Below are 12367 nucleotides of genomic sequence, written 5' to 3' on the forward strand. Positions count from 1 at the left end.
ACACTGACCCATCTCTTTCAAATCACATTTTTTCACTGAACTGAGGAGAGTTCTGGGATCCTTTGGAAAATCCAAACCTAACTCCAAAAGTATACCTAATAGTTCTGAAAGTGCAGAATGAGACACATTTCGGCTCTAGCTGCCCATTCACAGCCAGTTTCCTTTTAGCATCATTATGGGGTTTCTCTTTAGGATTATCAGAGCAAGAAATCCAGATTAACAAAATCAAAATCCAGATTAACAGCTTCATCACCATTGTCCTCAATATTTTGCTCAATATTTTGCATTTTGTCCACAGCCTGATCTGCCTGCCTGCTCCATAGCCTCCATTGCAATACACATTAAAATGCTGCTGCACTCTGACTTTGATTCTCCACCTCATCGTTCGTGAATTGCCATTAAGGTAATGCATTTCACTACAACACACAGACCAGGGGCAGAAATAGATATATATGCTGCGTCTTCAAGGGCTGCATACTTCGGTAGTCGCATTTGAAGGCTGATTATGTCATCAAGGATGTCTTATTTAAGAAAAGCAACCTTAATAAAATTGATTGTTATTCCTAGTGATGTGTAAAATATTGTAATTTCTTAATTTGCAAACTAATGGTTACTGTCACGGTGCCAACCCTGTGATCATGAATGGACTGTATTCACGTACACCATATCAAACACACCCAGACATTGTCGCAGCATTAATACAGTCTGTTTACTGACATCAAAATCATGCATACTCGGACTGGTGCAATATATGTGAATGTTTGAAGGTATTGTGTATAATGTGTTTAGGATGGTAGGATGTGTATTTGCTCGTTATGTGTAGTGGATATGCACAATGTGTTTGGGTAACATTAGCCACTTACATTGTTAATTCATTGTTATAAATAACCACAATACACATATGTTTGATTTGAAATATTTATTCAAGATTGGATTACACAGTATAACATATATAACTTACCTGCTTGTGAAACAACAATGACCAAAACTGTATTGTTTTAAAAGCATAGTATTTAAACATGGTAGACAAGCTGTCTGATTGGGAGAAACCATGTTGGGTATGATGTAACTGGGGGTTTCCAATATTCCTGTAAAACAAGGTTTATGTTTGTTAATTCATTAGTTGCATTGTTTTATTGTGTAATTTAACCATAGATAGGTACTGTTTTATATGTATAAGGTGATAAGAAGTGTGTGTATATATATATATATATATATATATATATTATACAGAATTGGTTCAAAGTTAGAGTTGGAAACATCTTGAAAAAATTTGTCTTTTTTGTATGCATGCAAATTGAATAAAATCCAAGGTAAACATTTCTAGTAATTGTGCAGTTAATTCTCATACTGTATTTTCAGAAGGTTTTGGAATATGTATCCTCTCCCCAAATTTGTCAATAATAAAACACAATAAAAAGGTTACAATTACAACAACAATTACAATTTTAACAATATTTCAAGTGTAATCTTTCTTTGTAAAAAGTGTGACGATCCGGTATGTGACGCCCCCGTACTTAGATGATGGGCGGTTCCATGAGTGGTCTCATCACTCTTCACCTGGATGCCCTATCTTAATGCCCTTTGAAATTAGCCCTTTTACTACTCCTCAGGGCTCCACCTTTTGTTTGTTTATGTTACTGTTTTTTCCCATTGTTGCACTTACACCAGAGCCTCATTACAGTTCATGTTTACATTCCACACCCTACATTACTGATTTTACTGACAATACCTTTGCACTTGTTTGGTTTATTCTTCTGTTCTGTTAATAAATATTGAGTTAGATCCGACGACTGTGTGTGTCCCTTCCTTTGTTGCGGGCTTTTGGAGCCACTGGTCCTAACAAATGGGGGCTCGTCCGTTTGGTATTTGTTCTTTTTTGAATTTGGCGTAATCAGTATGATTATAGCGTTTGTAAGAGAAAATCTTATTTGAATATTGTGACATCACTTCCGCGTAACGGGACACACGTGTGGAAGTCTGTTTGATTTGTGTGCAGCGTTTGGTTGTTGCATTGAAGTATAGCAGCATGTTTCCTTTGAGACATGTTGGTTATTTTTTTTATGCTTTGGTAGTGTTGCGGGGAAAGCGGGTAGTAGCAGTTGACTCTGGGGCACATCCAGGGTGTTGAAAGTGTCGCTGGTCTGACCGGTAGCATTTTTCACCCACTGGGTTTTAGTGCATAAATACCCCCTGCCAGTAGCCACATGAAGACTAGATAGATAGATAGCTAGATAGATAGATAGATAGATAGATAGATAGATTGTTTTTTGAGGAAAGTTAGAGGGGAATCCTCCCAGTATTTGATTGCACATTTGGCTTGCTTATTAGTCTATTTGTTTCTCTGATGGCGGATATTGATGCGTTTATTGAATCTCCGTCATATGTATTGTTAGAAAAATATATGAAGGAACAGCTTTTAAGAATTGCTGCACATTATAAAATAGATGTCGTTGATAAAAAAAACTCAAGGAAAGTTTTAAAGTTGAGATGAAGTCTAAATTATTTGGAAGGAGCATTTTGAGTATGGAAATGGATAGAGAGCCGATTTCGTCGGCACAAATGCCGACCAGTTTACAATCTGTATTGATGTTTGACCAGCAAAAATAATTGTTGCTGTTGCAAATGGAACATGAAAGAGCAAAACAGCAATCCGAATACGGTAGGATGGAATTAGAGAAAGCGAAAATTGAGGTTGAAGTTTAAAAAACTAAGACTTGTGAAGAAGGATAAGGGGGCGTTTTCTAGTGATAAGGAAGATGCAGGTACATTTGCACTGAATTCAATTTTGAAATTTGTTCCTAAATTTAATGAAGAGGATTCTGATATCGGTTTCACTCTCTTTGAGCGTAACACTGAGCTACAGGATTGGTCAGAAGAAAATCGTGTGTTATTGTTGCAGTGCGTGTTGACCGGAAAAGGCTCAGTTAGACTTTTCTGCTTTGAGTAGGGAAGATTTACAGGATTATGATAGAATTTAATTAGCGGTGTTAAAGTCTTATGAGTGTGTGCCTGAAGCATATCGTCAGCGTTTCAGGGCGTGTAAGAAGGAACACGGACAGTCTCATTTGGAGTTTGTACAGGATTTGAGAAAATACTTTACTCGTTGGTATACTGCGCTAGATATTGCATCCTTTGATTTGGTCCAACTGATGATATTGGAACAATTTAAAGTTTCTGTTCCAGACAGTATTGCCATTTATATTAATAAACGTAACGTTAATTCACCTGAAGAAGCAGCAACATTGACTGACGATTATGTACTCACTCACAGAAGTAGCTTTGTCGACTAGTGCTCACGGGGAGACGTAATTACTGCTCGGCCTAGTACATCTCTGAATAGTTTTCCTCCCAAGTCTAGTTATTTTCCTACTGGGAAGTTTGACCCACATAAGACATATAACCAGTGTTGGGGAGTAACGGAATACATGTACCGGTGTTACGTATTCAGAATACAAATTATGAGTAACTGTATTCCGTTACAGTTACAATTTAAATAGTTGGTATTTAGAATACAGTTACATTTTTGAAATCAATGGATTACGTGACGATACTTCTCTGTTTCACGAGTTTATTCACTCTCTAAATAAATTAAAGCAACTCCATGCATTTCCCAGAAGCCCCAATATGAAAACGAAAAAATGGACGGTTTGCGTGATCAGTTAAGTCACAATGGAGTTGGAAGAGGAGCAGCGGGAGCTAGATGTAGAGATGGAGCCGTAACAACAGATCCAGGGCAAGAATACGTTTCTATCTTGGAAATTCAAACAGCATTTCACATTAAAGAAAGAGAAGGGAGGATCTTCCTGGGTCTTCCCGTCCAGATCCAATGCTACCACATCTTCAAATTACTAGTATTATTTGAAGTTAACATTATAAAATACGTAGACCTACACCACAAAACTAGTTGAAGATACATTCTTTAAAATTGGCCAATTCCGTTATAAACGTGACATTTACAGTCAAAACTTGAAATATAAATTCTCAGAAAATGCATTTAATACCAATATATTGAAACGTCTGTTTATATCCATACTCCCTTAATAAAGGAGTCCAGACATTAGAAAAATATTTGTCTAAACATTTGGTTTATATTTAATATGAGGAAAACATGCGTGACACAAAACAATATTTAACTTTTAGGTGGCAAAATATTTTTTTGTAATTCTGTGAATTACACTGCGCAAACCAAAGTAATACTACTACCCACCGGATGAAGAAGGGTTGGCTCTCAGTCTCCACAGAACATAAAATATTCATTTTATATTATTTTATTTTTCGCATTTATGAGGAAAAACAATGTTACGGACGCAACAGTTCTCCGTTAAGGACCTGAGCGCTCTGAAAGCGGCACTAAAAGATGCTTTAAAACTTTCACAGAGACATCCAACAGAAAGCACAAAAACTTTCTTTAAATTGAATTTCGTTTTGTATTAATTGTATCTTAATTTTAATCAAGGTTTCATCAACCAATTGCCTGGATTTAATAAATAAGTAGTAAATATAGCAGACGATAGATAATCACGAAACGGAGCCGCCGGCGCGTGAACTGGAGCTCGTCTCATAAATGAACCGAAACTCAGCGTATAAAGTAACCTACTCGCCTCTCAGACATGTCTACTTTTAAACAGAACAATTGAATACGAAAGAAAACAGACTACAGACTGCTCTCTGCTTATGTAATCCGTATGAAATGTGCATTTCTCTCTGGCGCGTTCACTACTGAAGATCGCGAGTCAGCATCGTCAACTTCATCTTAGCCGACACTGACAAAGAAAACACTTGTTTATTAATAAACAATTAAAATATCTCCTTGCTATATTTGACATATTCATAATCATTACTTTTGCCGGTTCTTTGTGACAGCTTTTAGATACTTTATTGGCAGCGCCGCCCTTACATGTTACATGAACGCGTCACCACCGCACCCTCCGGTTGATGAAACATTGATTACTCAGATTGAGTAACGTAACGGAATACATTACAAATTACATTTTTGGGCATGTATTATGTATTCTGTAACGAAATACGTTTCGAAAGTATCCTTCCCAACACTTCATATAACTACTGTTGTGAAAAAGGGCACTGGAAGGCAGATTGTCCTTTACTTGAGGAGAAGGCTAAACATGAAGTTAATAAGTCTCCTAAATCAGCTGCTTTTGTGGCCTCAGCTTCCTATAATGATGATGAGAATTGTGTAAAGGAAAGAGTGAATACTAACTGTTTATCCTTTCCTTACTGAAGGCTACATGTCTCTTTGTGGGTAGTAATGAGAAAGTACCTGTCAAGATCTTGAGGGACACGGGGGCTATGGATTCGTTCATTTTAGAGTCTATTTTACCATTTTCTTTGCGGTCTGACACTGGTGACAGCGTGTTACTCCGAGGAATGGGTATGAGTACACTAACCGTTTCTCTCCATAGGGTCAAGCTGTGTTCGAGTTTGGTGAATGGTGACATTGTTTTCGTCCTGCATCGCCAGTTGAAGGTGTTCATCTTATTTTGGGGAATGAGTTAGCAGGCAAACGTGTGTGGCCTAACGGTCCTGTATCACCCATAGTTTCATCAAATGATGTGCTTCCACAGACCCCTGAAAATGGACATCCTGTGTGTGTAACAACTTGTGCAATGACTCGAAGCACGACCAAGGAAATAGTTGATAATCCAAAAATAATGTTGAATCAACTGTGTAGTTCTCTGCCTGTGCCTGATTCTTTTCCTGTGTCTGCAGATGAGATGGGAGAGGAGCAACTTTCGGATTTATCCTTGGCTGAGCTGTTTGACAGTGCTGTTCAAGGGCGATCATGTGTCTAACATCGCTCGAGGGATCTTGACAGAACCCCTGTCTTAAGGGGAGGGGTGTGACGATCCGGTATGTGACGCCTCCATACTTAGATGATGGGCGGTTCGCTGAGTGGTCTCATCACGTTCACCTGGATGCCCTATCTTAATGCCCTTTAAAATGAGCCCTTTTACTACTCCTCGGGTCTCCAAATTTTGTTTGTTTATGTTGCTATTTTTTTCCGTTGTTGCACTTACACCAGAGCCTCATTACAGTTCATGTTTACATTCCACACCCTACATTACTGATTTTACTGACGATACATTTGCACTTGTTTCGTTTAGTCTTCTGTTCTGTTAATAAATATTGAGTTGGATCCGACGACTGGGTGTGTCCTTTCCTTTGTTATGGCCTTTTGGAGCCACAGGTCGTAAAAAAAGTATACATTTTATCATGCGTATTTCAAAGGTAAGGATTCATTAGTTTGAATATTGGAACAAACACTATAATAACATCTTAGTTGATAATTCAATATACCTACTTTATTTTTATCAAAACATTCCATACTATATATTTAACATATGTGCAGAAATTGGCGAACAAAAGCTTATTTGATGTGGCAGTAGTTTTTTTTTTTACAGTAAAAACGATACTCGGTTACTAACGTAACCTCGGTTCTCTCTAGAGAGGGAACGAGTATTGCGTAAGTTTAGCTTACGCTACGGGAAAGATTCATCTTCTCGAGATACTGAAGCCAAAAAATTATCCTTAATTTTGTATAACTTGTCAACGCAGTGCAGCAGCTAGCAGACCTAGAGCAGGCCATCTCGCGTGCTCATTGGCTGCCCTGCGGGCAACTGCTGCAGCCTACCAGTGCGCCCGGCGTGACGTCACGCCCAATGAAGGGCGCCCGCGCCTTTATAGCGTCACAGCCCACCAGATAGGCGTGGCTTAGCGTATAAAATAGGGGCTGTAGGCTGAATTCTCTGGTTTTTCGACGACTGAAGCGAAGTCGCTCGTGGCGCGAGCACGGCCGGTTACGCAATACTCGTTCCCTCTCTAGAGAGAACCGAGGTTACGTTAGTAACCGAGTATCGTTCTCTTACGAGAGGTTCTCTCGTATTGCGTAAGTTTAGCTTACGCTACGGGAACACTTTGTCAATGCCGTGCGCGCCAAGCATCCACATGAGACCCCGAGGTTGAGGGGAACCCCATAAGTGGAAAAAATAAGGTGGCCAGCCACGCGGGCCATCACTTGTACATAAGCACACATAGGGAATACAGAGCAGCGCGCCGGTCTGTATAGTCATATGGCACATACCCTACTTAGTGCAGCTCAACCAGGAGAGCTGAGTCATGAACGTGATCTGAGCAGGAGATCTGGGCAGAATACACCTCTTTTCAGACTGACAACAGTTTAGCCTGCAAGGCAGGAACTTCTAGGTTATAAAACCTGACAAAGGTAGACGGGGAGCTCCAGCCCGCCGCTACACATATGTCATGGATAGAAATTCCACTGGACCATGCCCACGACGAGGCCACGCCTCTCGTGGAATGAGCCCTGATGCCCAGAGGGCATTGCAGGCCTTTTGACGCGTAAGCTGCCGCTATAGCGTCCACTATCCATCTGGACAGGCTCTGTTTCGAGGAGGCAATCCCCTTGGCGCGCCCACCAAACGAAACGAAAAGCTGTTCCGAACGCCTGAAGGAGGCGGAGCGCGTAATGTAAAACCTCAGCGCTCTGACAGGGCAGAGGAGATTCACATCACTTTCGCTGTCAGATGCTGGGAGAGCTGACAGCGAAATAACTTGCGCTCTGAATGGAGTGCCCATCACTTTAGGGACATAACCATGTCTAGGTCTGAGGATGACTTTAGAGTCATTTGGTCTGAACTCAAGACACGACGCGCTGACAGACAGCGCGTGCAGATCCCCTACACGTTTTACTGACGACAGTGCAGTCAGAAAAACGGCTTTTAGTGATAGATATTTCAACTCCACGGAGTCTAGTGGTTCAAATGGAAAAGCTTTCAGGGCCTCGAGGACCAGTGAAAGATCCCACATGGGAACCGACGGGGGGCGCGGCGGATTCATCCTTCTAGCTCCTCTAAGGAAGCGGATGACCAACTCATGTCTTCCCAGTGACTGGCCGTGCGTCGATTCCGCGAATGTTGCTACGGCCGCCACGTAAACTTTGAGCGTGGATGGGGATCTTCCCTTATCCAACAGCTCTTGTAGGAAAGTGAGCAGATGCGCCACCCCGCATGTCCGCGGGTCCAGACCTCTGTCGGTGCACCATCCAGAGAACACCGACCATTTAGACGCGTAGAGCCTTCTCGTGGAAGGGGCTCTAGACTGCGTGATCGTGTTCATCACTCCTTCTGGCAGGGCAACGAGTACCCGTTGATCAACCATGCATGCAGAGACCAGCGCTCTGGATGGGGATGCCAGATCGTGCCGCGAGCTTGAGAGAGGAGATCTGCCCTCACCGGAATCGGCCACGGAGCTGTATGTGACAGCCGTGCCAGTTCCGGGAACCAAGTCTGATTCTCCCAACGCGGGGCTATGAGGAGCACCGAGTGGCGCGTTTCCCTGATCCTCTTGATCACCTGTGGCAACAGAGAGACCGGAAGGAAAGCATATAGCGGGAGGCTGGGCCAAACCTGGGCCAGCGCGTCCTCGTCCTTCGAGAAGAACGTCGGGCATTGAGCGTTGTCTTTTGACGCAAACAGGTCGACTTCCGCTCTGCCGAATAGGCGCCACAGTTTCTGGACCGTTTGGGGATGCAGGGACCATTCCCCTGGGGGAACATTGTCCCTGGACAGTCTGTCTGGGCCGTCGTTCAAATGGCCAGGCACATGCGCCGCCCTCAGCTAGCGCAGGTTCGTCTGTGACCAAATAAGGAGGCGTTCCGTCAGATTGCAGAGATTTCTGGAACTGACACCGCCCTGACGGTTTACATAGGATACCACAGATGTGTTGTCCGAGCGGACAAGAACATGCTGGTCCTGTATAAACGGGAGGAAGCACTTCAGCGCGTTCTCGACCGCTATCATTTCCAGACAGTTTATGTGAAAACCCTTCTCCTGGTCTGACCACTGGCCAAAGGCCGGTCTGCCCTCGAACAGCACGCCCCAACCCGAGTTGGACGCGTCTGTCGAGATGACCTTCCGATAAGAGATGGTTCCCATCATTACTCCCTGCTGGTACCAATCGGCCACTAACCAGGGCTGCAGAGCTGTTATGCAGGTCTGAGTCACTCTGATTTTCTGGCCGCCAGACACCCAGGCTCGGCGAGGCGCGCGAGCGTTCAACCAGCGTTGGAGTGGGCGCATGCGCAGTAGGCCCAGCTGGAGCACCGCTGCAGCTGATGCCATACAGCCCAACATCCTTTGAAATGTTTTCAAAGGGAGAAAGCTGCCCTTCTGGAAAGATGCGGCTAGGTGGCGAACACGGCGCACGCGCTGTGTCGATAAACGAGCCGTCATGGTCACCGAGTCCAGTTCTATTCCTAAAAAGGAAATTGACTGGCTGGGCAGTAATGAGCTCTTGGTCCAGTTGACCGTGAGACCCAAGCTTTCCAGATGACTGAGAAGCACTGTTCTGTGGGATAGTAGTTCTGTCTCTGACTGTGCCAATATCAGCCAATCGTCCAGATAGTTCATTATGCGCAGCCCCTGACTTCTCAGGGGGGCGAGCGCCGCGTCCATGCACTTTGTAAATGTACGGGGTGCTAGGGACAGGCCGAACGGCAGGACGGTGTATTGATATGCCTGACCGTCGAAGGCGAATCTCAAAAATTGCCTGTGACGGGGTACTATCTGAATCTGAAAATAGGCATCCTTCAGATCTAGAGAAATAAACCAGTCCCTCGGGCGAACGTGCGCGAGGATTTTTCTGGTCGTAAGCATTTTGAACGGTCTTTTTACAAGCACTTTGTTCAAATATCTCAGATCTAGGATAAGTCTGAAGGCTCCGTCCTTCTTGGGTACGAGAAAATATCGGCTGTAAAAGCCTGACTCGCTCAGAGAAGGCGGCACCTTTTCTATAGCCCCTTTGCACAGCAGCTTTCCTATTTCTGCGTGAAGTAGGTGTGCTACTTCCGCATTCACTATCGTCGCGGTCCGGGTTTGAAAGCGCGGAGGACGGCGAATGAATTGAAGTGCATAGCCCTGCTTTATTGTGCTCAACACCCATTCTGAAATCCCTTGGGATAGTTTCCCACGCATCTATGTGAGCTGCCAGGGGGCGAATGGCCTCCGGGTTCAGACCGCCGCCATTTGCGGGCTTGTGAAACTGAACCGGAGCCGAGAGCGTGCGTTCTGGGCAATGGCCGCTCGCTGACAGCCGAGACCGGCTGACTTATGTGAGATGTCCTGATCATAAGGGATGGGGAACATACTTTTACCACACTTTGACGCACGAGCAGCGCTCTGGGCGGGAGAGCTCTCTGTAAGCGTGAGCGCGCGCACGCGGGCACGAGACTTACAACTGTATCTGACGCCCCGATCATAGTAGATGGGGAGCGTTTTATTAACGCCCTGTGTATTGTGATAACACTTAAACGCACAGGCGGGGCCCGGGGGAAGGTTTGTGTTAGCAAGCGTGAGCGCTCTCTGGCGGGCACGAGACTTACGTTCATAAGCTTCTTTGATCGTGTAACAGAGCGGGCAGATAGTGGGCATAGACCTGTGGACACATTTCTTACATTCAACACTCGAGCGGCTTTTCTGCGCTTTATGAGAGTGGGCACATTCACTACACTTAAAACACTGACGGCGTGAGCCGGACCAGACATTATACTCTTTTTGAGATTTCTCAGGGTCGCCGTGAAAACCGCGTTTGTGTGCAGGCGAGAGGGTGAATAAACCGGCTTGTTGGCTGCTAGTTGAACCACTGCAGTAGCCTGTTCGAAGGGGACTGACAGGGAAATGAACTTTGACGGCGTTCCGGCCGCAGCGGGACACGCGCGTCTTTTCTCTCCCGCTGTTAGGAGGGCTTCGCGTGCTCAGACTTCAGCGTGAGCCTTTGCCGAGGCCCTCTGGGGGGCGGCGGTCTGCGACGGCTGTCTGAGCGCGATCTAGGGCGGCCGCCCTGACGTCGCTGCGAAGGCTGATGCTGAGGCTGTGCTGGACGCTGGGTGCTGGTTCGCACAGGAGGCTGGCTTTGTCTCTCGCGAGAGCGGCCTGTGGCGGAACTCGAGCGTCGCGGCAGGAAGAGGTTCATGGCCTGCGTGGTCTTTTGCACCATAGAGAAGCGGTCAACAATCCCGTTCACCGCTGGGCCGAAGAGACCAATGGGGGAAAGCGGCGCGTTCAGAAAGGTGGCTCGCTCAGTTTCCCTCATATCTGCGAGCGTTAACCAGAGGTGCCTCTCCGTCACGGTTAACGCGGCCATGGCTCGTCCGATGGCCTGGGCTGCAGCTTTGGTGGCGCGGAGAGAAAGATCCGTCGTGCTTCTCAAATCGGTAACCGCAGCTGGGTCCCGGCCCTTCTCATCCCATTCACGGAGGAGGTCGGCTTGCAGGATCTGAAGCACAGCCATCGAGTGTAGAGCAGACGCGGCCTAGCCGGAGGCGGCATAAGCGCGGCCGACCAAGGCGGAAGTGGCTCTGCAGGCTTTAGACGGGAGGGCTGACCGTGACCGCGCTGCGACCGCCTCTTCCACAGGGGGAATCGCTGTGTACCCTTTCTCGGCGGCGCCGTCCACTCTGGAGAGCGACGCGGAGGCCTGTGACTGAAGTCTAGCAGAAAAAGGTGAATTCCACGACTTCGTCAGCTCCGCATGAAGTTCCGGCAGGAATGGAGCGGGCCTGGTTTCTGAAACTGCGCGGCGGCGACTTTGAAGGAAGCAGCCGTCGAGCCTGTTCGGCGCGGGTTCCTTCGGCAGCGACCACTCGAGCCCGAGACGGTCAACAGCTTGCGTCAGCAGGCGCATAAGTTCCGCGTCAGCTCCAGCGCGGGTACGGGCGGATTCCTGGATTGACGAGGAGGCGGAGTGAAGCGACCATTCCTCGCTGTCTGATGCCAGGATAGAGCAGCAGTCTTTTGTGGCGTGTCCCACGGACTCATCCTCCGAAGTGACGGCAGTGAGGCTCGCAAGCGGCAGCTGCGCGTCAGTGAGGAGAGGTGGGGAAGGCGAGAGCGAGGCTCGAGGGAGGTTCTCCGGCGAACGCGTCGCTGTGGCCACAGGTTCCGGCTGTCTCAGGGAACGGCGCTTCTTTCTGCGCGGTCCCACAGGGGGCGGAGTGACTGCTGTGGTGTTGAACGCTTCGAGTCGAGCCCGCAGGGTCGACAGCGGAAGCTCCCCACACAGAGCTCGCAGCCCCCGGACGCGAGGGCGAGCTCTGCGTGTTCCAGGCCAAGGCAGAGAGCGCAGATCAGGTGGCGGTCTCCGGCGCTGAGCGGGGCTTTACACGAGCCGCAGGAAGTGCGAGGCATCTTTAAAAAGACGCTCGCTGCTCTTTTAGAATGATTTGCAAAAAGGATGCGTCGCCGGATAGCGTAGCTCGCACGGATGGCTGAAGGTGGCGAAGACGGCCGGCTTCTTCAGCGCTGTCCTAAGCTGGCTGTTCGCTGTTCGACGG

The 12367-nt window shown here is 46.6% G+C and overlaps 1 long non-coding RNA gene across 1 annotated transcript; it reads left to right on the forward strand.

Annotated features, from left to right (window-relative positions):
- Window positions 1-321: 321 nt before the first annotated feature.
- LOC143718420 (uncharacterized) lies at window positions 322-6165 on the forward strand. Its single transcript, XR_013196386.1, has 2 exons — window positions 322-403; window positions 5731-6165. It is a non-coding gene; the product is annotated as an uncharacterized LOC143718420 (long non-coding RNA).
- The last annotated feature ends 6202 nt before the right edge of the window (window positions 6166-12367 follow it).

This window comes from Siphateles boraxobius, unplaced genomic scaffold (genome assembly GCF_051911475.1).
Source record: "Siphateles boraxobius isolate OS27281-9 unplaced genomic scaffold, OSU_SipBor_1 61, whole genome shotgun sequence".
Taxonomy (NCBI): Eukaryota; Metazoa; Chordata; class Actinopteri; order Cypriniformes; family Leuciscidae; genus Siphateles; species Siphateles boraxobius.